Raw genomic sequence first — 27,524 nt, 5'->3', positions numbered from 1 at the left:
TTTCCCTTGGTGGAAGAGCATCTGGGAAACTCACAAGAAGATGTAAATACTCTGCCACTCCCTGTAGTGATAAACTTGTTCTCTCAGCTCATACACACAGAAATACTACAACAAAATAAATCTGAGTCCCATCACACACTGTCCTAACCTCATGGAATGATTATACCATAGCTGTTCATGTTTTCTGTGTGTAGATATCATTCCAAACTGCCTTTTTTTTTTTAATACACATTTCCCCAGTGACTGACGTTCACTTTTGTAGAAAGACCATCTGAGCATCCCTCAGCCTCCTTGGCAAGTATGTTTTTGGATCCTTATTGTGGGGAATATTTACCTGTCACTGCACATGGAGTTAATTGTGAATTAAAATTTGGATATTTATAGAATCATAGAATGGTTTTGGTTGGAAGGCGCCCTTAAAGTCCATCCAGTCCAGCTCCTCCCTGCAATGAGCAGAGACGTCTTCAAACAGTTCAGGTTGCTCAGAGCTCCATCTAAACTGACCTTGAATGTTTCCAGGGATGGGACATAGACCACCATTTTGGGCAACATGTGCCAGTGTTTCACCACCCTCATTGTAAAGAATTTCTTCCCCATATCTAGTCTAAATCTACCCTCTTCCAGCTTAAAATCATTACCCCTCATCCTAGTGCAATAGGCCCTGCTAAAAAGTTTCTTCCTATCTTTCTTATAAAGTCCCCTTTAAGTACAGAAAAGCCACAATAAGGTCTCCCTGGAGCTTTCCCTTCTCCAGACTGAACAAACCCAACTCTCTCAGCCTTTCCTCATAGGAGGAATTCAGCCATACGTCACGGTAAACACCATAGGTAACACTGGTGGAAAATCTTATGCTGTAGGTTTTTTACTCTCAACTTTTCAGGGCTGTTGTAGTGAAATACTATTAAACTCTTTCCTACTCACAAGAAAACCAATTTTTCTCTCCTCTCTTACATGCTTTGCATGACAGCTCTTAGTTTACAGCATTAAGGTCTGGAAATGAGAACTTGCAATGTTTGTTCCCAAAATAAAACATAATAAACCAAAACAACAAAACTCCTTGCCTGGCTTTCTGTAGCTAACTTTTACCACATTGTAAAGCCACGCCTGTAAAACAATCAGAAGTATCCACAATTTTCAGCAGTTATTGCAGGACAGTGCTCTCTCCCATATGTGATTGAGTATCTTCAGAATTCTAATTTACCAGATATATATGGCTTTTCTTATCAGTATGTACGCACCCATAAGAAAATGCACCTGAGTACATGCATGGAACTAAACAAAAAATATTCATGATGTGGCTTTATTTTCAAATTGGTTTTTTGCAGAAATGTCACATTCAATAAAAATGAACCTGACATTCTTTAGTTATTGTGCATACTTTGTGACAGTAATTGAGAGCAGCAGTCTATCTGCAAAGGGAGAACATGAATATTCACCAGGCCAGATCATGAGTCATGGTATGAATGTACATGCATCATTACATAAAACACATGTGCCCGTTTTTAGGGGAATGGTGGTGACTCATCTATTACTTTATAAGGCAAATTTCTTATTCAAGCAAGAAATCATTTTATGCTGCATTTGTAGCTTTCTTTGCAGTTCTCTGCATCTTCTGAAATCATGCCAGTTTGGTAACATCATTCATTTTCTGATAAAGAAACCAGGATTTGTTATGCAGAGACATGGGACATACCCAGCACCACATATCACACATGATCCATCTTAACCTGGTGTCCTGCAATTTTGATTGTTTGTTTGTTCTTTATCCCATTCTCTAGACAAAAAAAAAAAAAAACCCAGAAAAAAATGCAGTTGTTCTAATTTACACAGACTTCATTACAACTTTTGATATAGTGTTACTTGGGAATTATTAGGTAAACTCCAGAGAAAAAGATGAACATAGTAACTGTGAAACTTACCATGGAATTGGCTGCAGTGGAGATGAAAATGAACTAGGTTGAGAAATCAGACTTGGGTCTGGAAGCAAGTTATTCATTGAGGCTGGCAAAGTTCGATCTTGGTAGTCATTTCATTCTGATTTTTATTTAAATTATGTCAAACAGAAATACTTACTTTGGGAATTAAATATACTGATGATTCCAAACCAGGATAGAAGACCTACGTGGGGAAAGGCTGGAACATTGCACAGGAGAAGCTGAATGGCTGGGAGGACTGAACTAACTACATATCTAATGATGAATTGTGATAATACAAACTATAAATAACTAACAGAATTTGGCTGTAAACTAACAGTTTATCAGTTGAAAACAGAGATAATTACTTCAGTGTCTGAGCCATATGTGAGGACGAGGGACATGAACAACACAAATATCATTTAAGCTACACATATACACACCAAGCAAGGGATTTATTGTAAAAATAAGGAGGAATTAATGCCACTGGCACAACACAATTAGGTCCCAAAACTTGTATTTTTATTCACTAATCTTCTGTTTTCAAGAAATATGATTCAAACAGGAACAAGCCTGTGCATTCATCAGCAGGAGTGTTCTGCCTGTGAGCCACCCCCAGGGTGCAGGTCTTGGATATGTTGCACCTAAGATGCACTAGTACACCAAGAAGTTGAGTAAGCATCAGAGATTGCTGTGCCATATGGACATGGCCATGCAAACCAGCACCAGCAAAAACACAGTTAGCTCAGAAGCTGGGCAAAACAAGTATTGTTGGGCTGCACTTGTCCACAGGGACAGCAGAACAAGAGTGTTGTGGGAGAACAAAAGCATAAAAGGCTTGGCTACTTTATATGTACAAGGCGACAACAATTGACTCCAACAAAGTGGACCTGATCACCACCTCCACCTCTGTGCCCTCATGGCATTTCTTTCTGCAGGCTCCACTGAGGTAAGGTCATAGTCACGACTCTTGCTTTGGAAAAAAAAAAAAAGACTACTTACACAAGCAGGTTTGTGATATATAGGCAAAGCTTTTTGTAAGGCATTTATGAATTCCAAGTATTCCTCTGCCTTTTTTGGCAAGTTCTGTGTTTGCAAGAAAGCATATTTTCTTCTTTAGCTACATCAATTATCTAAGTGGTCTTCAGCATCTACATGATTACATGGTTCTCTGTGTACCAACTTGCTCCCACCCTTTCTTCCGCACCCCCACACCCTTCGACCTCCTCTTTTCACCCTGCTCCTTCCCCACCTGCAGCACCAGAGTGGTAACATGGGTCATACCCTGCAGAGGTCACCCGCAGCTCTGCTGACCTTATGCTCCCATCAACATGCACCGAGACTGGCTCTAAGGAGGCTGACGGGCTGATTCAGCCCAAGAGGCCATCAGCACTCCTTCATTCAATACAGCAGTTTAGTACTTTTTTAATTAATTTGTTCCAATAATATGGCTTTTTGGTTAAATCTTATCGTCTAGACTTTTAAATATCTTATTAGCTTGATTTTTTTTAAAAAACAGTCACATTTCATTTATTTATTTCTAGCTTCTTGCTTTTCCAAAGCCTCGCAGCTGAAAGAAAAAAAGTGGCCAAAAATCAAAACGTTTGATCAGCTTTGGGTTTTGTAATGAAGAAAGAAAAAATAAAAATACTGACCATTAAAAGTCTTAAATTACATTTCTATTTCTCCCGAAGTTTTTCTGGGGAAAACACACTCCAGTACAAATTAAATACATTACTGATGTTCTTAATGCATTTATATGAATTTGAGGATTCTTTTCCTGGTTTGCTTATTGTTATCTAACTTCAGTTAAGGGTCACTATTTCATATTTATAATTTACTGCTAACTCTCCTCGGACTGGTGCAGCAACTCTATTATGAACTGTAGGGTTTTTCCCATTCATTCCCTTTTACCCTTTTGAGAAAAGTAATAATTAATATCAACTGGTTTTCTGTATGTTCCACTGCTCTAAAATCAAACAAATACCCCCATGCTAACTGCCTCATGCCACGAGGGGTCACTTTAAGCTGGATGCTTTATTCTTTGTACATTCTGCATTGTGCTGCTGCTCCTAGACTAAGCCAGGAGCAGATTCTGAGCTCTTACACTACAGTAAATCACAAATACCTTCAATTAAACAAGAAGGCCCGATCACACCTCTGGTCAGACAGACCATAGCATAGTCACTCTTGATTTGCACAAGAAAACAGGCCAATTGCATTCTAACATCTTCAATGAGATTAGAAGGAGGCTCTTTATTTAGAGAAATAATTTGATTTTCAAAACATTTGACTATTTTAATAGGCATCATCTACGAATAAGTCAGGGCATGTAATAAGCCTGAAGTAAGAAGGAAAAGACTCATTAACTTTGAGAGAACAGACATATGGGCACATAGGGGTGGGGCTCTGACAGCTCCCAAATTATGTAAGAAGTGAAGAGCGAGGAGTCGGATGCCACACGCACATGTGCGGGAGTAATTTCCATGGGAGCAAATTGCAATGGCACAAAGTGCCATCAATGACGTCAGTAAATACGTCAGGAAAAATGAAATGAAGGACACAAAACATAATGGAAAACACTTCAGTTTCCAGCATGACGTGAAAGGCAAAGGGGGGGTTATAAAAGTTGATGTGATTTGGATTAACATATACATGAAGTGTATGAGTACACACACGAAGTAATGATTTTGTGAAATTTGGATTCTATCACAAATAGAGGTTGTGAGGCATGCTGAAACTGCTGCAAGAGAACCAGTCCTGAGGTGGCTGGTGTTGCAAAGAGCAGGCAGACACTTGGCTACGTTTAACAAAATGGTTGGGATCACAACAAAGAGCATGAAAATAGGAGAGAAGCTTCAGCGAACACAAGGAACATAGCAATAGAGAAAACATGAAGGTTAAAGACTAACAAAGAAGCAGGCATTAATGTAAAGACAAACCCTGGTCCCAATGACAGTCTACAAAGGAAAACTGGTATTTAGAAGGGAAGGAAAATTGATACTTAGAAGTGGCATCATTCAAACAGGATCCAGAAGAGCAATTTCTCTTTTTTTTAAGGAGTATTTTTTCCTACATTTGCCTAAAATTTCAGTGAAATCTGTTAGGTGCATCAGTAGTGTTTTCCAGTAGATGATTACTGTGTTGTGGTCAGAGATCCAAAGAGAGCCTTCCCCACATAACCCACAGGTGATGGGAGACTAGCCTCTCCTTATGCAGGCCACGCTAGCCTGAGTATATCAGAGGGAGGAGGTCAAATGCACCTTTAGTAAACTCAGCTAAGGAAAAATAATGAAACTATCAAAACAATTTGTATATGAATCAGGTAGCGTGTGCATTTTAATAACTGGAATAAAGGCAACTGAACGCTAATGGAGTCGATTTTCTCTTGCAAGCGATTATTAAATTGCTTTCACTTTGTCAGCAAGGTAATATCTATGCAAACAGCTCAGAGTTAAGGAAGTAACAAACCATCAGTTGTCAAGTGGGGAAAAACATTCCCCTCCCTACCCTAGGTTAAGCACATTTCAAAGAGAAACACTTCTGTTCCTCTGGTAACAACAAGCCCTTCACAGAAGGGAAACACCATCAGAAACAGCAGAGCAGGTCCATCACTCACGGCTTCTGATCTCAAACAACTTCAGTATCCTAACAAACTGAAAGAATCCACTGCATGGAAAGACATGAACCAAGGTTGGGGAGTCAGCAGCAGGGACATCTCTTTGGGCACACAGCCCATTAATTACTCTGCTGATCAACGTGGGGATAGGTGCAGCACAACAACAGCCAGGCTGAGTTTGGGAATCAGTTCTGTCTTTACATAGCATGTGCTGCGCCATGCAGGCACTCCTGCTCCATTATTGTTTGGGATTCCTAATACACATTTGTGCCAAATATTTCCATGCAGGCTGCATTAATTAATTATGCTGGCCTGGTGACCTATTAGCAAAGAGGAAAGCTAAGAAGCAGAAGCCCAAAGCCTCAGTTCCTCTATCATTCCCATTTATTTGACCACGTTTCCTGTACATTCCAGCTGAAGGGAGAGCTTTCCCTGTATCAGTAGACCAGTATTTGGAACAGTTGCAGTAATGGGGCTTGTGTATATTTATGTAGAAACAACATAAACACCTCTCAAATTCTACGACAGTGAAAATGCATCTTATGTTTCCATTTCCTAAACTTACCACCAGCTAATATGAAGAAATGACTGTGGAAATGTTTAAGAATAAGCAGCATCAGGCCAGGTAACCTAATATTTTCAGTAACTTTACACTAGGCAGTGTAACCATCGCAAACAGGTTTTGATAAATGGCAGCACTCTAAAAATTAAATAATTGTGTTTCTCCCATTAATTAACAGGCAATAATGGACTTTCATGTGCAGATGAGCTAGCAAGTTGTCATAATACAATTTTTAAATTACACATCATCATTTTTCTCTCCCACACATCTGACCCTCAAGGAACATTTACATATAGAGGTCAGTGGAGTAGAAAACACATTTCTCAGTTCCCAGTTTTATTACCCTAAAGTAGTACAAAGAGCAATTAGAAACAGTAACAGTGAGGCCAAAATCTGCTTCATGAGTCAAAAGGACTACATCCCACCCCACTGATATTGCCATGAGCCACAGCACTGGTGGGAATCAGTCACAAGGGCTGAAATTGTGACATTCAGACTAGGGGATGCAGCACAAACCTCTGCCACCACTACTCACTATTTCCTTAATGATTCTGGGGAAAAGCCACTAAGCCACTAAGCCAGTCTTTCCAGCTGATCTGAGAAGCACACAGTTTTGAACTCAACTTCAGCTTGCAAGCCCACTAATGAACTGTCTCAGTAACTCCCCGAAGTGGAAACAAATTCACTCCTGTCAATGCACGATCCTTATGTGAAGGAGAGGAAGGCAGGATGCAGAAGCCCGTAACAGAGGGTTACGTGAACATCTAAACTTCACTGAGGAGAAATTCCTCTGTGGAGTGCCCCACAAGCCCTGTTTCCAGTTGGAACATAAAAGTTTACATGAGATTCCCCTGGGCAGAACTAGGCTTTATGTTCTGCTCCAAAATTAACAGACCTCTCAGTGTCATTAACAATAATATCTTACTCAAACACTTTGTTCTGCAAGTCTGAGCTGTCAGAAACCCAAGGATTTCACTATAGATCCTGACACAAAACAGGACAACAGTCTCTGCTGGAAAACCCTTTGCAAGAAGATGATCAATAGGTGACAGCAAAAACTGTGCTGTTTGTGATGTGCTACCGTACAATGCTTTGCAAGGACTTCAAAGAAATCAAGGAGTTCCTAGCAGAACAGGCATTGGAGCATTATTCCAGACCAAGGCTACCAAAACACACACCTGGCAACATCCATCAGCAATACTGAACCAGAGAGCAAGGTGGGAGGAAGGTAGACACATTCACCAAAGTGGGGAGCACCACATAAGCTGTTAGAAACCTCAAGGATGGAAAAGGCAACCAGCAGTCATTAAACATAGTGGATAGAAATATCAGTTTATAGCTCTGGAGCAAAACTGAGGACTTTGAACCTAGCTGTTGTCTCAGTGTTTATGTACAGTTGTGAGAGCTATCAAAATGCAAAATTTTAGATGCCAAATGCCTCTGAAACACTGGAGAAAGTCGCCTAAGCACAGCTGACACAGCTCAAGAAATCCACCTGTAGTTATTTGTCTCTGTATCAATTAAAAAAAAGCCCGACAAACACGAAGAGGATCCTGTTTGAGACAACAGCAAGAGCAAAGTAAGGCACATTACCTTTAGGTTCTTTCATTACCAGCCAAGTTTTATGACTTGACACATGCTGAAGGAACAAGGGATGGTGTAAGTATTATTGCTATGGAATATACTGACCTAAGTCATAGAAACTTCACCCAACAGGGGGACCTGAGCCCCATAAAATCGGCAGTCCACTCTGCCCTGGGCACAGAAAAGAAGAGCTCCAAAAGTAAGAAAACATGAACTTAATACAGCTTTCACTTCTCCAGCAAAGCTGTGTAGGAGGACAGACATTGTTCAAGCACAGAACCAAGGAGGAAAGCAGAAAAAAACAACAGCCAAAAAGTAGACATACTAACATCATTGAAAATTCATAAGGCATAACAGTACCAAGAATTTTTTTTTTGTATTTGATGCTTCTATAGCATTAAATTCATTTAGAAGTCTGAATGACGTAACACTGTGAACTTCCTAGACAAAAGCAGTATTGTAATCATTCAGATGTAGAAGGGCTTGATTCTACTAAAAATATCAGCACCATGTTACAGTGCAGAAGCCCCGAAACACTGCAAGACCCCGCTCTGAACCAGAGCAGCTAATTCATGCAGAAACAAGGGTGCTATACTTCTTCCCCTTGATCCTACCCACTCTGCCACTGAAGCCCACTGAGAGAAAAAGTAAGTTCTGCTACTTATACGGCAAGTGACATAAAACTGGTTTTTTTCCACAGCTTACAGATAGGGTCGCTTCTTGCTGAGCTCCAGAAGAGCTCTGAGGCTTCAGTGATAACACCTAGGAGTGTGATTGGGAGGGCAGAGTAGAGAAAGCTGGAAGAACACAGGGCTTAATTCCTGAGAATTAGAGATGTTTTGGCAGCTTGATCATTATAACAATATTCATATTTAAAACATAACATGAAAAATAAGACCCAGGAAAAGCAAGAGCTTACATCAAAGCCAAACAGTTCATGCAGCTTTCTCCCAGGAGGAAAACGGAGATAGCGCCACACAGGTCTGAATTTTGCAGTATAATGGGGAAAATACAGAACAAATCTTTTTTTTACTGAAACTACTGAAACAAAGGACAAGGCTGGGACTTCAATCTGAAAGTTATTTTTTTAAACAACATCATAAAGAATTCTGGTAAACATGTTAAAATACTTCTTACTCCCACTTACTACTATTTAACATTAAATGAATTCTTCTACTTCATTTCTTTTAAGCTGCAAAAGCACAGTCCAGTAATGAGACATAAATGCAGTCTGAGCTACTTAGATTCCTGCTTTCATATTACTTTGGGAAAAATTAAACTCGCCCAGTGCTGCCAACTGCCACAGGCTCTCCTCCCAAGTCTTTTAGTATCTTGTGTCTTGGGTTTTTAAAATCCTTTCAGACAGTAGGTCTCATGGCTGCAGACAAAAGATGAGAAAAACATCTCCTAAAGGTTTCAACAACAGAAAGCAAAATATAAGCCAACTATACATATATTTACATAAAAGCAGGGTTTATTATCTTCTGAATTTTCTCATCCTAGGCACTTGACTCATGGTTCTAAATGGCTTTCAAGGCCAGTGACTTTGCACTCAAAACCTTCAATGTGAGATTCTTAAAAAGTTCCACGTTAGGAATAGTTAAAATTTAAAGAACTGTGTATTGCACTGACACTCAGGGGCCAATAAAATAAGCAGATATGACTGTACTATATTAACCCAACAGGCTATGCTGGCTGATCGCTTTTCCCCCAAAGATGAGCAGCTGATTACATATTTTTTTCCCTACGTTATGCGGAGGTAGAAGTCTGAAGCTATCGATGATATAAAATGTACACAAATAATACATAAGCAAAGCTATAATCCTAAACAATTCTTCGGACAAGACAAGGACTTAAAAAACTTCTATAAACATCCTTCTACCTTTCTTGTATAAATGTTATTTAGAAGATTTCTTTATCAATACAGGCAGTGTGAAGCATGTTTGCTCTGATGTACTTCACACTGAGCTATCAGGAACAAAGTCATACATACCCAGGTGTGCGTGGTGTGCTGATTTTTATAAGCTTTAGCCTGGTGTTTGAGTAACAGCTGCTGTGCACTTAAATATCTTCCTCTCTTCCCCCCATGCTTCAACATGCCTCACTTGCAGAGGTGATAGCAACAAACCATCAGGAAAATAATTCCTCCACAGCAGGAATATACTTTATTTTAGGAGGATTTTTTTTTTTTTAATATTGATGCTTTTAAGATCTTCCACAGAATACCAAGCTCTATACTGTTTTGTGACATTTAAGAAAAGACTCTGTCTACACCCTACCAGAGTGGCTTGCATATGCTCAAAAAAAAAATGAATCTGCTTTATCTTAACACCTCGGAAAAATTCTAGCTGCATATCAATCCTATTTGCTTGTTTTGCTTGCAAAAGGTAAGACATAATGAAGAGAATACTGATTAGAGTTGCTTAGGAATATTTCCACAAAACTTTTTTTTCTTGCCAAAAAAGATGTGTTAAGTCAACATACAAACTTTCTTTGTGGGGAAAGAGTTTTGATGCATTTCTCAACAGAAAGTATTGGATGATAACATGGAGAAAATTTCATTTTTTGCAGTTTGAAAACAAAAATAATCCTGAAGTTTGAAATTACTTTTTAATTTTTATATTTAACAAAGTAGCAGCAAAAAAAAGAAGTCGTATTAAAAATTATATAAAAATCAAAATGCCCCAAGCTTATTTCTTGTTAGAATTTTTAGTTTACATAGGCCTTTTGACATTTGTACACTTTCTGAGATTTCACACAGGAAAAAAAATGGACTCCTGAATAACAGTTGTGGGCTAGAAAAGCTGTTTTCCACCAAGTACTAGTTATGTTATTAGGCTGGCAGTGAAAGAGAGAGACACCATGTTACTCTCTGGATGTAACAACTTCTTCTATCATGTTAAGATAAAAACGTGTGAACACCAACCACATGGAATACAAGTTCTTTGTTTTTCTTTTCCTAATGAACTGTGTGAAGAATGCAACATAATTAAGCCTTGTAGAGAAACTACTCCACTACCAGAGATACTAAAACAGCTCTGTTCTTTGGCTGGCACCCATTTCTGCAAATGCTGTCACAACAGTCTCCAAACTGTCACTTCATCAACTGCCCCTCACAGGAAAAACATATTTCTTCTAATTAGACAAAATTCTAGCTCCATATTTGAAGAGTGTAATTTGATCTTTTCTGTAGAAACTCATTAACCACTTGAGTTTAATTATTAACATTTGCTTTAAAAATTCACTGAATTAACGACCAACTGTGTGAGTGCAGCTACTGCTTTGGAGAGACAATGCTTATTGCTGCAGTAAATGGCCATTCCACCAGGGGATTTGTTGTGGTCCATGTCCACCTAAGAACACCTCTGAACAGCAAAGAGATGTTGCTTCTACCTCCAGGTCTACCATGAGGTCACCAGATTTCTTTGAGCAGGTTAACTCCAGGGGACAGGACGAGAGGGAATGGCCTCAAGCTCCGCCAGGGGAGGTTCAGGCTGGACATTAGGAAAAATTTTTCACGGAAAGGGTCATTGAGCACTGGAACAGGCTGCCCAGGGAGGGGGTTGAGGCACCTTCCCTGAAGGGGTTTCAGGAACAGGTGGATGAGGTGCTGAGGGACATGGTTTAGTGTTTGATAGGAATGGTTGGACTTGATGATCCAGTGGGTCTTTTCCAACCTGGTGATTCTATGATTCTCCTCTTTCTCCTTCAGTCCCACCATGCTTAATAATGTTCCCAATGTCAAAGGGCACTGAAGTCATCACTGCAATAATAACTTATGGCAAGGAAGGGGAAGGTATCAGTACTCAGGGAATATGCTCCCGATGTTGTGTCTGGTAAAGCTCCCAATATGAGAAAAAAAAAAAAGTAAAATTTGCAGGACACAGCAGGGTGATGCAGAGTACAAGAAACGTTTTTCAGCAAGCAGAAAGACATCATCAGAAAGCCATTTTCTCACAAAAGTTTTTACATTTGACTAGTCTCTCCTCCCCCCACCCACTCCAAAAAAAATCAACAAACAACCCCCCATACAACCACCTTCTTTTGTTTTAAATCAGATGAATACATACATTCAATGATTCTCTTAAAAATAAACATGTTCCATGGGGTTTTTTTTGTTCTCATGCGAATAATTTCTCATAGTATCTATAGGTTGTGAGTGAGTACCTCCATGTTAAGGATTTCCTGAGTCCTTTTAAATTCTCCAGCTGGTGTTTGTGCAGTGTTTTGGGTATGCAGAAACTTGTGAACTTCTCCAGGAAACCAAAGGGTTCCACAAACCAGCTCTCTGCAATTTGGATACTAACTCACTTTTGCTTTATAGAAAAGCAATCTAACAAAAGTTCCATTTTTTTTTTACTAGATCTGACACACTTAAGCAGCCTTAAAAAAGAAATAAATCAGTGATATGAAGGAGCTAGCTGAAAAATAAACCTTTCCAGCTTTGCAGTGTCATAAGATATTTTCAGATGAATAAAGGCATAAACTTACACAAGAACTTCTACGTAAACTGTAGTATCAGTCTGCATGAGACTCAGGTGCTTTTGTTATTTCTGCATTTGGTAAATTCAGGCGTTACAGTTCCTGAAGCCCTTCGGCTTTTACAAACAGCTATGACTGACAGCCTCTAAATGCTCTGCTTTTCATAACAACCCTGATTGACAGCGCTGTAGCGTATAGCCCAGTCAGCCTAACAATGTTATTGTTCTCTAATAATTACCTGATCTTTTTTTTTTAATGTGCTGCTACCAGGTATGGTTCAACTAAGTAAGATTCCTCAGAACTTTTGAAAAGTTTATTTAACTTGAGTTGGTTTTGGGCTGCGTTTCTGCAAGCACAGGGCTTGTAAATGTTAGTGCCCAAGGTAGAGGTGGATCATCAGCCAATGCAACAGAAGCTTTCCTGTGAAAAAAGAACGTGTTAAAGCCCAAGTATGTGTCATTTTGGCATACATCACTCACAGTTCTTGTACAAAGGGAAATGTTTCTTAACTTAATAGTCCCCAGAGCATAAGAATATAGCTAGTACTTTGTATGTATCTAGGGCCAGAGCCTTGCATACAATATGTGCCTGTAGCTGAGCTCAGTTCAGCACAGTTTATTACTTCCAAGCTGCTCAAGATGGCAGCTTGTTTAACTTCTGCTGAGAGCAATAATTGAGATTTTTCTATTTTACAGAAAGTCCTCAAGAACACTCAGACAGGGGACTGACTTGTATGATTCTGTATCAGAAAATCATGACCCAGTGGGTTGGCTTTCCTCAGTATTTTCTGGTAACTACAAAATAAAATAAATCACACTCTTTTGATATGAAGCAAGTCAACCATAGTGCTGTATACTAGAAAATGACAATCCTAGTTAGAAAATGCTCAACCCTTTTACCCTTGTACTAGGCATAAATCCAAGCTGGCATTCTTCTGAAATTTGACAGTCTACCTATTTCATTCTCATCTCGATTTTCAGATAGGATGGAAGCAGGCAAGGCAGAAAAATGAAAACCCACATTGTCTTAGATTTCCAGCTGAGGAAGACTCAAGCAACTCCTGGGTTTTTGCACATCCATAAAATTAAACCTGGCAGAGCAGCTTGAAGTTGAACAAAACATTACTCCCACATCAAAGTAATATTGGCAATGAATCTTAGTCCTAGATAACTAGTTTGCCAATTATAAACAACAACATCTATTTTGGAAACTTAGGGAAGGTGTTTTCTTGAGCCTGTTGAAAAAACGAAATTATAAAACCCACATACCTTACAAGAGAGGCAAAAAGGGGTTTCTGGCAGGGGATATTAGAAGTATATTGTTATATTATATTTAGTTACTCTTCAAAGCACTGATAAAGGAAATAAGCTCTTGAAGTAGAAAGCACACTCAGTCTGGGTCTTTCTGAACATTTCACATTCTTCACTGGGGTACTGAAAATAATAAGTAGGTATCAGAAGGAAAAAGAAGAATGTCCTTCTGGGACTTTGCTTTTGAAATCACTACTGTGGACCTTGAGTACAGGTTTGTAATTCACTGTTTGGTCATCTTTTCAAGAACTGGTCTAAAGTTTGGCCTCTGCATCAATGTACACTATGTATCACAAACCATGCTATAGATCCAGGGCTTAGATTTGCATACACAACACTAGAATATTAAGTCTTTTCTTCATATTTACTGCAAATAATGAAAGCGAGTATACAATGCACAGATTTTATAGCCAAATGGGCTAATTCTGCTTGTAAACATTTGTTCACACAGATTTAAGGGCTACTTTGAGGCCAATTGAACAGTTGGGCCTTTATTCTTTGTTCCAGTACTTCTGAATTTTACCAACATATTTATAGAACTGGCTGTTTCAGTAATGTATTATCTATGACCCTGACCCCAATCTCTAATTATCCAGAGCTAGTTCTGATATTGAGTAGTTTTTACATACTGTAACCATACCTGGCATTTCCTAAAAGTTGGGTTTGGGCTGATAAACTATGCACAGAACAATAGTGAGGTAATGAATCATTACAATGACAGTGTACTGTCTCACTACAGACTAAGGAAACTGTTCATTGTATACTAGATACAAAGTAGAGGACAAAAAATTCAGCCATCTGTACTTTATGTGAACACCATGAGCAAGATTTTAAAACAGCTTCTCACAGATCTCAAGTGAATGGTATTTCTGACCTTGTTTTTCAAGGTCTTTCAGGACGCCTTCCTGAGTTCTCAGCCCATCATCCTACGATCCCTCACCACCAGCCTGGGCTCAGAGACTCCTGTAATCTACTGTCATCTCAGCATGTCCATAGTCTGGTTTTGCATTTAAAGCTCTGTTCTTTCACATGCACACAAGCTCTGGTTGCTCTCCAAAACAAATGTCAGAGAACAGAATAATTACCATAGAGGCAAGCCCTTTTTGAGGCACGAAGAGGGTAGAATCATAGAATCACCAGGTTGGAAAAGACCCACTGGATCATCAAGTCTAACCATGGTAGAAAATGTTCATGCTTAGTACCTAGGGACCTACTCCACCACCAGCAGCAAGAAAGAGGTTTCCAAACAGATGAGAGTAAAATGCTTCTCTCCTATCTAAGGCACAGCGACGTGTGGGAAACAGGCACTGAAAAATCAACATTTTCAAACTGGCAGAGATGCTGGTTTGCAGGGAGAAACAGATCTAGAACTTTTTAAAATGTTTAAAGCAGCTGGACTCCTTCTGGTGCTTCATATGAGATTCACAGACATCTCCCTACGACAGACCAACCCCTGCCAGACACTCTTGTCCCATGGATCCTGTCATTCCTGTGCTTCACAGACGCATAGATAGTCTTGGGGTAATTCTGCTGCATGGAAGAGTAAGATGAAGAAAGTTTTTATGTATTTTTAGGATTAGAAATGAGGACCAGAAGTCACATCAACAGCCAGTTCTTCACAGACCACCAGCTGTCCACCAGCTTCCAGCATCCTTTACCCATCTATGTTTCCCTACAACCACATTCTAAAACCAGATGCTAATGAATCAGAATTTATCTAATTTCCAATTTCACTTATTATTTATCAGATTGGGTAAATAAGTTTCATTTAGATTTATAGGCTTAGTTATATAAGACAGAGTTTTCTCTCTATGAAAAAAGTTAAGGCTCCTGAAAGTAACTAATATACTAAATTTTAATCTCTGTTCAAGGTCCAAATATATTATTAATAAGTGTTCTTAAGTTGGCAAGAACATGCTCAGTTTTGGATACATCCTTTTAATTCAAAATTAATTAAACAAGAATGGAAAAAGTAAGTTGTATTACTGAGTATAAGAGGCCCTGTAAAATCACACTAAAGCATTTTAATATTCCAGAGACGATACTGCAACCAGCCTGGTTTTCTATCTTCAAAACCACTAAGAAATATGAACATACTAATCTTGTCAATAAATGAGACAAAATTTATGGTGATGAAAGATGTCCTTCAGCTGCCAGAGGTTAGCTCCAGAGATGGGAATGCTGCAGGTATCAAAGAACAGCATTGTTGTCAGAGTCCAGAAGATGGGACACTGCACCGCATGGTCACACCACCTCTGGGAAGGGGCCACCTTTGTAGTTTATTGCACACACTTCCTTAATTAGATCCTGAGAACCTTAAGACATGGGGTTTTAAAAAGTGTCTTTGTCTTCTTGAAAGAAAATTACATTCCCCTGTGACAAATAATATGGGACACCCAGTACTCACAGGCATGCTCGCAGGCTTAAAACATAACTGAGCATTTTCCCAAATGACTTCTTCTGCATTTATCACCTGCCCTTGCATTTTCTCATCTTCCACATAAGGAAAGGCAGGCCAAGTAACTGCAATAACAACTTCTGATATCTTGCCTTCGAAGCAACATCCTTCCACCCTTACAGGTTTTGTAAATCTGAGGCCGGTCTGCAGAGTAAAGTGTGCAACTGGGAAGCAAAGCTCCTAGGCTCAAGAGAGAGCTGCTAGTGCTGTCAGTTCAGGGGTGTCTGCAGCCTTGCTCCCCTGCTGTGCATCACTCATACCCAAACATGATTCCTTCCCAAGGCAAAATCACACCACTTGCTCTTTGCAGATTAGCACTTGACTGTTCAGTCCGTACTTCTCTGCCTCAGTTCACCAAGCAAACCTAAGTACTTTGAGTCTTTCAGTCATCCTAAATCCCACCACTATTAACAACAGAAACACACTGCTGGTTTATTGCTTTGTGGGCCATTTTTTGTAGCCTGAGGATTTTGGGGCATTTCAGCAAAGTGGATGAGAACGGAGCAATGACATTCTTTTTGTCCCATTTCCAGGCAGAGTGGCAGAGAGCCAGTTCTCAGAATTTTTCTGAGAAGCCAATTGATTCATGCTTGTCTCAAGTTCCAGCATCCTTGTGAGAAGCTGTCAGAGGGCAGCCAAAATAGTACAACTGCTTCACCTACTGCCAAACATGGAGATAAAAGGCCACTCTGTTTCAGTCATAAACAAAACCAGGGAACTGTCACAGAGCAAACAGCCTTCCCTGAAATTCAGATTGCACTCAAAAGGTCACCAATCCATTAGTCATTGCTGCAAATCATGACTAATCAGCTCATCTACAAATCTTAATGAAACTCTAGTGCTTTTCCACCAGCCTCAGGACCTATGAGTTGGTTTGACCTAGGGCATCACTGTGAACTACACAGTGCAGGGCAGCAAGTAACGTTGAAGAAGCCTCTCCACAAGAACCACAGCAGATCTTGCTTTAACCCAGACCTGATGGTGTTCTGTGGCTAATACTGCCAGCTTTCCGCTTAAATACCTGCCCAGTGGCAGAAGCCATGTACACTGCCAGAATGGGAGGGGAAGAAAAAGCAAATTGGAGAACACCACAACCTGGGTTTCTTTTGCCTTTGCGGTCTCAGAAACCAGCTTATGTCAGATTCAGAGAGAAATGGGACTATAATTTAGACAGACTAGAAGCAGTAACAGAAAATAGAGGGAGATGATAAAATTAAGATCGCTGGGAACTTTCATGCTGCAGTGCTGTTTCATCAGATATCTGAAGCAAAGCATGACCTGGGCACATTTTGGACTGGGTATTCATCATGCCTGAAACTCATCACTTGGAAGCAAGCCGTATCAGTTCACCAGCCCAGCTCTTTTTCTGTTTTTCCCTTTTTTTTCCCCAGCTGGGATATTCGCTGTATAATCAGTTAGTTGAATTAGTTCATTAATGAGTTCAGTGAAGGTAGGAACTAATGCAAGAGAAGTGCTGGGAATACACAGCCCTGAGTGAAGGCAGGGTGGGGAAACCTAAGCAGGACCACTCCTTTCAGAAGCAGGTAGATGCTCAGCAGTTAGCTGAACAGAGGAGCTCAACTCATCTTATACAACTTCAATGTAACTTGAATATCATTGCTGTCCTGTGCAGCCAACGTGGAAAGATATTATCTGCAGCTGCCCGGCACAGCCTATGCTCGATGCCTGAATTTCAGCAGTGTGAATGTCTGAAAACCATGTGATGGCTCAGAGACCGTTTCTATCATGAATTTAAAACAATTGTAATGTCTGAGACAGTTTCTTCAATGCACATAACTGAATTCAAATTAAAAGCAGCAACCAAGAGACATAAGCCTAAGCATCTCTGCCTGAGGCAGAAGAATTGATATATTAACTAAAGGATAAAGTGGAACACATCGTACCTCAGGAAATGCATTTGCTCCAAAACACATTAAGACTGTCAACAATTTGGCTTGGATGTTTACTGCATGGTACACAAAACACATTCATTACTTTTCCACAGTATGCAATAAAACTGGATTTTAACACTAACAGTAATGCTGTCATTGTTAACTGTCCTGGAGAGGTACATGGCCAGAACCTAAAATAAAAAAAGTTCCTGGGCTGGAATTGCAAGGGATTAAATTTTATAGTTTACGTGATTCAAAAAGATCAGATTAGATCACAAAGTTTCTTCTGGCATGAGAAAGTATTGCCTGATCCTGCTGCTTCTAATCTATTATCTGTTAACCGATTACCGTCTTCTGTGTACACACACAACATGTTATAGTGCTGTCCTAACAAGAAATAGTCAACTCAGTATCATATTGCTTTAATGCAAACAGACAGATTTGGTTCTTGTATATAGAGTCTAATAAAGTCAAGGGAAAATGGGTGTCTGATGCTTAGGAGTGGGGTTCACCACAACTGTCAGCAGAAGCACATTTTGGACATTTAAATGATATCATCTTTTTCACTACTACATCCAACCTATTATGCTAAAAGAAACTGTGCTCCCAGTCTCCCTAGCCTGTAAAAATTGCCAGTTACAAAAACAGTGTATTTAAGAATAGATTGCACTGGTCATCTCCCAATACTTCTAACGATCTTATTGGCTGGTCACACATCCCTTTTAACATAGTAAATTTTCTTTTGTACCTGTTTTGGGTAGCAATGCTGGAAAACCAGGGCAACATGGTGTTTAATTGAGGGTAAGAGCAGATCACCAAATGGACATAAATAACTCAGAGCAGCTGAAGCTATTTTCCGTGATGCTGTCTACCTCTGCTCTTAATACATCACTGTTTTTATGGAAGAATCCTCCGCAAGGTTACAGAGCACCATGAGTCAGCATCATCACTTGGAATAAAACCGGATGAGAGTCAACTGTTTTCCTGCCATTACTGGCCTGAAGAAGTGAAGAATCGTGCTTGCTGACAGTTGTTACACAAGAGAGATAACCCATCTTTCTGCAGTCATTTGTGGGTGTCAGGAGAAGCTAAGAATAAACTAGGAAAAGCCTCTGGATAGGTCTGCTAAGAAGTGAGCTGAAAGAAACATCTCTCAAGATACAGTCTGCATTCCTTCACTTTAGCTTAAAAACACATCCTTATGCAACCTCTAGCAGATGACAGCAGGTCATAATCACATATTGCAGTTAAAGTTACTGATTAACCTATCCAGAAAGTGTTAAACCAGGCAGAGGAAAGTAGATGTTAGGAGTAGTTACTTCCCTGTTCATATAGGATACACTAGAGTTGCTAAGCTTAAGAAAACAGGTAGGTGCTCCCTCCTGCTCATTACAGGGAATTATGAAGCAAATTGCAGCATAGGGAGGAAAAAAAAGGAGAGGATAAACACAACTGTCTAAGGATGACTGGTGTCCCCAGCAGAGGCTAGGACAAATATTCTGCTGTTGTGAATGAGATGAATTTCATGTCCTTGCTTCCAAACTGAGGAAGCGAGGTATGATCAGACCCTAGAAATTAAAAAAAAACAACCTGTTCTTGTGCCAGCCTTAAGCTTCTTGTTTTTCTTGTTAATAAGATCAAGAAACTTCCTTGCAAGAGAAAGCTACATAATTCTACAAACTTGCAAAAATTTGTGAAAGCTAGGATTACTGATTATCTCTGGAATTAATGCTGAAGCTTTGGGGCAGACTAGCAGCTAAATTGGTACTTAAACTGGACATACAGGTTGAGATTCAAAAAGAGCTCTTGACTCTTATGAGACGTGCAAAGCAAGCTTGTCATCAAGGTCTTCAGGATAAATACAATAGTCCTGGGTTTCATCCCACTCAGTCGAATCACAATGGAACTGCAGCAAACAAAACCTGAAAGAACAAGATTAGAAGCAAGCCAAGATAATAAGGGTCATATCAAATGAAAAGCTGACCTTCACTTCGTTGTATCTGAATACCTGTCAAAGGAAAAAATTGTAATGCCTTTCAAAAGAAAATGTAAAATGTAACCTAACTCATATCCCAAGTCAAAGGTCAATAATGGTAATTGTAACATTTACATTGCACAACTCCTCCCCCCTAATATACCTGATCTATTAAAGTGTCTAATACAAGCCAGAATCAAGAACAGCAGAAGCCGAATTTGGATGAATGTGTCTCTTCTGGAAGTCATCAGACATTGGTTTCTTGCAATACTATCAAAATACCTATAGGTAGAAGCAGCTTTTAATTCAATGCAGCAGTAACAATTTTGAATGAAATTTATTTCCAGGGGAGAAAAACAAACAAGCAGATCTCTGCTCAGCATAGAAAACAACTGTCTTTTTAATCAAGCAGAGAGACTTATCCTCTACTCTCTTTTCAATGAAATAAAGCTCTGTATATGTTGAGCACATTAATCATCTGGACCTTCCCAGTGCTCTGATTGACTTGACCATGCTATCAGTAGGGAGCCGAAACAAAGGAAGGGTGCAAAACAAACCTAAAAAACTCCACAACCTACTTCCAGACAGTATTGTTGGTACCAAAAAAAAAACCTGGTGAATATTTAGCTCATCCACTTTAGCAGCTGACAAGCAGCAGCAGCTATTCCGCAGTCCATAAGCTCTTAAAAAGACATGAGAAAGAAACCACCCATCTGCACTGCTGAGCACAGACACAAATCAAGGGTGAGTAAATGAGGGCTGACTACGTGTTTCAGGCATCATTTATTGAGCTGGGTGCAAGTCAGAAGGACGTGATTTCTCAGGTAATGGGTTTATCATACCTAGGATGGGCTCTTGGAAAAGCACAGATTCCCTGATGACTTAAACCTAGGCATTTCATGGTCTGAAGGCAGAGGGAAAGAAAAAACAATTACTATTTCCAGCTTGCTGCTTTTCCCTAGATACACTGGTTTCCTACTAGAATTGCTTGGCAGAACACAGGAGCTTCATATAATGAAGCAACTAATGATGGGTCAACAACATGTGCAGCCTGAGAATAGGAGGGGAGCAGAGAAGGAAACTCGGATCAATCTCACAAGCATCAGAAATGGGCTGTGTAGACAAAGAAGCAGTAAATACTATGTTTTACTGGGTTTTCCCTTGCACTAATCCATATTGTTGCCTAGAAAAGAAAATTCCAGTTGTTCATTTTTTCCCTTGGGTTTAATGAATGACTCTCACACGAGCTAAATGTTTTCAGCATCACTCTACTCAAGCATGAGGACTGGACCCCTTATTTGCAGGTTTTGTTCCTGCTCTCTACAATTCCAAAACTGCAAGCAGTTTCCCCAACCAATTTCCATATGGACATTCCTTTAGCTGCAATTGCTTTAGAAAAGTCAAAGACTACATATTTTCTTATTTATTTTATTTTTTCCTTTTTAGGATAGAACTAAGGATCACAAACTAGAAGTGAACAGAAGACACTACAGCTTGTTCATGTTATCCAGGTCTATCTAAGGCTTTGACATGTCATTTTAACTCTCAGGTTTTTGAAAGGTGAGTCTTAAACTGCTGCTACATGTTTCATTCTGTACACAAAGCAATCACATAATAAAGAACAATTTGCTGTAGATAATAAGAGTCAAGTCACTGTCCTGCATAGTTTGGAAGAAGCACACAACCTGCTTAGACTTAGCTTCAGAACATATGATGTTTTATGATGAGCATGTTTTGAATTCAAATAAATAAACCTTTTTCAAAAAACTATCTTCCTACATCTCTTTATGAATGCACAAATAATTCCTGATAGAATATCACATTGATTAAGACATCAAACAAAACAGTCTCTGGCATTGGTAGCAGCAAGCAGCTGTTTCTAAGAGCAATTGTACATCAAGTGAAAAAGCTGGCAATTACTAGCAATTAGCTACCTGACCAGGTTACCTTTTTCAGTAGCAAGAAATGTGGAGACAGCAGGAGTTTTTCTACCCAAGGCAGACAGAAGGAAAGGAACCTCTGCCTTTCGATTCATTATTTAATATACTTGATGCAACCCTTATGTTCACAATCTGTAGCTACACTGAGAACATAAGTGATCCAAAACCTCCAAGGACCTTAATTGTTACAGAACATTCAGGAGGAACTTCTTGACAACAGCAGCAGTCATTTAAATCTGCTGGCACTTTTGGAGACAAATAGCTCTCTATAAAATCCATCTGGAGGTGGTTTCCCTTCCTCTTGGTGTCTGAAGACTAACATTTTGACACCCTAACCTACATCCACTGGTTGATTAGTTCGACAGTTGGTTGATTAGCAGGACAGTTGGTAAATCCTGTAGTTGGTCTCGTGGAGTACACTAGTAGGTTAGGGGTGGATTTTTCTCTCCTGAGAGAAGCACAGAGCAACTCTACTGAAGCCATCAGAGGGAGAAATTCTCCCCTAGAAACAACCTGTGTGGTTCTTCAAGCTAGATAGCAACCATGGGGTTTTCATGGAAATAAAATAGCAGATTACAAACCTTCACTATCAGAATCTATAAGCAATAACGGGTCAGTGCTGTTAAGCCTTTTTTTGTTTCTCCACCAGAAAGTTCTTTTCTCATGAATTTTTAGATGAATTCTAACAAATTCCTCTCTTTCCAGGAGAGGCAAACCAAATGCAGAGGAAAGCCTTGAGCAGAATTTGTATAACAGCCTCCACATCCTCTTTAATGACATTTCTAGAATAAACACCTTTTTAAAGTTTGGTTTTTTGATGGACTTGTCAAAAAATACTAGGATTATCTCAAAGAAGAGAAGAGTTTGCCTTTTAAAATACTTACCTCTGCTGCTAATTCAGCCCATTCATCTCTGATTCTTGTCCTACCTGTTCTTGAGAGGTCTCTTTCAAAGTAAACTCTGGCCAATTGGTTTCACTGTTCCCCCAATCTCTACAAAATCAAGGACTCATTGACAAAAATAGCAACCAAGCAAAATCCTGGGGCAAAACCCATCCTATCTAGACCTGCATCAGAAGAGGATGTGCTGCAACAAGTCTCCCATCACCAGTGAGAATCCTCTGGGGTCTTGCTCTTGTGTGCAGATCTCTATCTCCCTGTTTACTGCTACAGTGTTTCTTAAAACATCTTCCAAGATTGGTATCTACTAGTTTTTTAGTCTGTAAAACTTCGAAACACTCTTCTGGGTTTGAAGGGACAAGAGTAGTAAATTAAAAATCAAGAAGCTTAAAGACAAGACTACATAAAGGAGATAAATCATCTTTGCTCTATTTTTTTAGCTTAAGTTTACCAGAGTTTTTATGAAGCTAGTGAAAATCTTCTAGATGAGCCTTTAGGGCTCACCCATTTAAAATTATTTTCTTTCTGTCCTCTACTCACTAATATTGCTCAAAAAACCAATGCTGAAAATAGTTGCCAGTAATGTAATCCAGCCTGTGAAAAGCACTGAAATGTCTTCTATGCCTACAAGCAGCAGCACAGCTCCTCAAGGCACATCACTTCTGCTCTTTGTTGTATTTTTCCATGTTTTTAATTTAAATAGGCAGTAAAATTTGTCATATGAAACCAAGATGACAAAATATTAGGTATGACGTGTGCTGGGCTTGGACTCCCTTACTGTGAATCACAGGAAAACTGGTGCCTTGAGATTGCCCGAGTTTGAAACGGGAGAACCCATGCTACTTGTCTCCCTGCTTCAAGGGAAGCTTTGCCTACATCTTTTTTTCCACATAGCGTCGCACAGCAACCAAGTCAGGTGAGCAAACCCCTGCAGAAGTTTGCCCTAAATAACAAGTAACAACAGTGAGAATCTCACCAGCACAGCTACGGGAACTTGACCCTTACCCATAATACATAAGCTTTCAAAACACTATAAACAACTGATAACCAAAGCAAAAACAAAACTAAAAACCACACAGCCAAAACCTTGGCATTAACATAGCAAGTCTACCCATATTTCACTCCAGATTTCATGTTTGCCAGTAAATTTTTCAACACAGAAAGCAGTATTATTTGTGTTCGTGCAATATCCAGCACAGTGGGACCTTGCTGTCTGGAAGGTACAGAAACTGCACTGTTAAGTGTGCGTCCAAGAACACAAACAAGTATTTTCTTATTTGCAATAAGAATGAAGGAAAAACGATACGTGCCTGAAGTCTGAGGTTAGATAAAAGTTCTAACAGTCACTTTATGTATCTCATTAGTACAATGCACAGAAACAATGACTTCATAAGAGAGTGAGAAACTTCAGTTCTTGGGTGAGATTACCTAGAATCAGTACATCTGGAGGTGAGGGTGGGAGACCAGTGACATCCTGCAGGCACTAGTGTGTTCTGAGTGACACCTACAGCTTGGGACATGCTGCTGATTGCACAGGTAGGCAAGCAGGGATGTGCAGGCAAACACACACTTATCTGTCCCATTCTTTCCCTTCCTTTTTTTCCAGCAGAGACCTGGGCCCTTCCCTGATGTACAGAGCTGGGAATTTAACACTTGCTGCCCTGCCAGCAGTGCAGCAGTGATGTTTTCCTCACTTCCCAACGGTTTTAGCTACATCAGTCTGCAGGGAAACTCTCAGAAGGTGTCTGTCTGCAGTGTCAAGCTCAAACCTCAAAGTATTTCTATTGTAGGACAACCAAAGAGAATGCAAAAACAGCTCAGTGCTGTATTTGCAGGGAAGAAGTAACGCTGGCAATAATGGAAAGGCATCATCAGTATTATTACGGTAAAAAGTGTTCATAATTACTACACTGGCAATTTTTCCAAATGGCTTGGCTTAGAGACTGGTCTCTCACACTGAATAGTAAATTATTTTCTTTACTAAGGTCTAAGTGGCTGCGTTTTTCAGACACATGGTTCAGAGCTTTATCTCCCTGGGATCCACCTTGAACAGTAAAGAAATGAGACACATGAAGACTGAGCTATTCTTGTGTGAACCCAGCAGTAGTTTGGCTGAGGAGAACGCTTTAGGTAAAGTACCTTTCAATTTAAAATACAGACAGACATGAGCTAGTTAAAAAATACAAGAAGTTCAGAATCAGTATTTGCTAACAAAGCATTTTAAACTAAGTAAACCTTCCTAAAGAGAGTCTTGGGTTGAACTCATCTAGGAAAGCTGCCTTGTCAGGCAAATTAAAGGACAGTGGGTTGGCATTGGCATGTTCCCAATCCAGCCAACCCAGTCACTGCCAGACTTCTGGATTACCCTCTTTCCCCTCACTTGACCCTAAAGAGCAGCGCTGTTTTTTTCTGTACAAACATGCAGTAACGCATTTGCCCAGCATTCAATGTCCAACACTTACTTTTTTCTTGAAAGAAAGCACCTGCGCTCAGGGAGGGAAGCTCTTTGCAGCTTCCTGCACATCTGGTGTGTGGAGACACAGCGCTGCTGGCAGGGACCAAAGCAGAGAGATGTCGTCAGGATGCAGGGCAAGTGTCTTGCTCTCACGTGGTACCACCTAGACGCAGGTTTCCATTAGCCCTTGCTAACACAGAGAAGGTCCCAGGCAGCACAACAGGAAAGAAGCAAAGTTCAACGCCTGTGGTATTTGCTCCAAAGAGGATTTGAGGCCGGTGTATGGTGATGTGCGAGAAAATTTTGCTCTGTCTGTGACTCAGGGTCTTGCTAGCATGTTTTCAGTGGGTTCTTTTCGAAGCACTCTGCGCCTGTGGATGGCACCAAGCTGAACTGGTCACCAGGGAGCAGATTCAAATTTGCCAGGGAGACCTTTATGAGGAGAGAGAGAGGGAGAAATGAAGAATGGTGTTCATCCTTGAAATTTAAATCTATCAGTGGCTTCTACACGGTACGTTTCAAATATCCCCATTAAATTAGTACATTAGATAAAACACTATTAATCAGATTACTTGGTCAGCTGTGGCTTACTCAGAATTTGTTGTGGTTTTAGTATTTTACCATCAAACATAGTCTGGGTAATTCAGATCTCACAACACCAAGCAAAAAATGCTCACCATTAACAGCTTCAAATATGATAAATTTTCATCACACAAATACCAGCAAGAGCTCTTACCACTCTCCACTCCACTTGTTTATTTAGTCTGGTTTACATACGGATTTCTTCTCTGGGTTCAACCGATGCAAGCTCACTTTCATTTGAATTGCTCTCTTGTAAACACAACAAACCACCACCAGCCTGGAAACTTTAATCCATCACCAAAGTTTTTCAGCAATCAGACCCCTAACATTAAGTTTGGTAATTAAAGTTGCATATCTGGCAAATTAACAGAAGGGAATATAACAGCTTATTTCCATGCAACAGGGAGAATTTCTGCCTTCTGCAGTCACTGGTGGACTATCAAAGCCAATACAGTATGACACAATGTTGCAGCATCTCCGGACTAGAAAAGTAAGTAATCTGAGTCACCCACAAACAGAAAGAAATCTAAAAGGTCATTATAAATCTACTAAAACTCATAAAATTAAATAAATATATGAATTAAGTAAAACCTCTATGAGACAGCAGAGTTGGATTTTGCTGCAGTAGCGATGCATGGCTTTGGAAACTGCCCTTCAGTAATCCAGCCAAAACTTGACATATTTCCATCTCCACTTATTCTCCCTAGTTATGTCTACGGCATCATCAAGCACCCATCTGAAACATCAGAGAGAGAAAAAAAATGGGATGGAGGGATTCAAGAAAAATAAGTACTAGCATCTAGCTTTCATCCTGTCCTTTTAATTCATTAATCTCAAACTCATTTATCCAAGATAGTGACTAGTATCCTCTTGCAAGTGTGAATTGCCACCTTGAGCCACTACATGTATCACGGAACGCAGCACGGTTTGCAAGGGAAGCCGGCTCAGCAAAGGAGCCCAGGCCAGGGAAGAGTGTGACAGTCTGAGGGGCTGAACAGCTTTTGCTCCAGAACATCACTGCTGCAAAGCCTAAAAAATTAAAATGACAAAACTCAACAGTGCACCCCATACACTCACACAGACCTCAGAGCACCAAAGCAACCCCAGCTAAGACTCATTTTGCTACAGGCATCAAAAACTGAAATCTCCATCCTAGAATATTCTGTATATATCTAGCACAATGCAAAAGTGCTAAATGAGTGGGAAGGAGGAGGAGAAGCAGCAGCAGTAGAAGGAAGGCTGTAAAAAGATGCGTGTTGTTTGCAGCACACAGCGTCTGTGGCACAAAATGATCCTCAAGACAAGAGCATAGGCGAGGCAGTGACATCTAGAAGGAAAATGGGAAAGTTACTGAATGTAACTGATCTCAGCTAAACCACAGACCTATTGTCTATCAATGTGCCATGTACCAACCCATCAGTGCTCTTGGGAGAGGCAAGAAAGCCAAGCATGAAGCACAGGAGACTTGCACAGTGTGTTCCTGTATAAGAGGATCCTGTTGTGAAACAGTCACTGCACGTTCTTGGCTCTATATTGCTGTCTACGTGCTACAAAACCTCTGTCTTTAAAAAGTCCTTTTTCCAACAAAAGTTATTCTGAAGCGGCAACTCTCCTTTACCAGGTCACTCTACAAATACAATGCAATTTATACTGCACACAGATCACAAACCCCAGTGAAGACTTTGCTGTGCTACTAGTTTGAGGCCAAAGGCACTCACCTTGGTAACCATCTCAGCACACGATAACTACCAAAGTCAGCCTGTGAAAAGAGAACAGACTGCAGCAGCTGCTTTGGGGCTAAGACAAGTGACGAGCCCCAGCCTTAAGCATCAGCATTGCACAGTGCCTCCTCT

At 40.0% G+C, this 27,524-nt stretch overlaps 1 protein-coding gene across 7 annotated transcripts in view; it reads right to left on the bottom strand.

Annotated features, from left to right (window-relative positions):
- HTR2C (5-hydroxytryptamine receptor 2C) overlaps window positions 1-27,524 on the bottom strand; it is a 215,870-nt gene that overhangs the window by 47,655 nt on the left and 140,691 nt on the right. For 6 of the 7 annotated variants that reach the window (XM_069867449.1, XM_069867451.1, XM_069867445.1 and 3 more), the window contains exon 2: window positions 25,097-25,521. The exons of the other annotated variant lie outside the window; for it this stretch is intronic. The gene's annotated coding sequence lies outside the window, so the exon portion shown is untranslated. The remainder of the gene's footprint in view (window positions 1-25,096; window positions 25,522-27,524) is intronic. 7 annotated transcript variants of the gene reach the window in all.

Source organism: Phaenicophaeus curvirostris, chromosome 13, assembly GCF_032191515.1.
Source record: "Phaenicophaeus curvirostris isolate KB17595 chromosome 13, BPBGC_Pcur_1.0, whole genome shotgun sequence".
Taxonomy (NCBI): Eukaryota; Metazoa; Chordata; class Aves; order Cuculiformes; family Cuculidae; genus Phaenicophaeus; species Phaenicophaeus curvirostris.
Note: the sequence above shows the minus strand (reverse complement) of the source record. Positions and strands in the feature narration are given on the sequence as shown.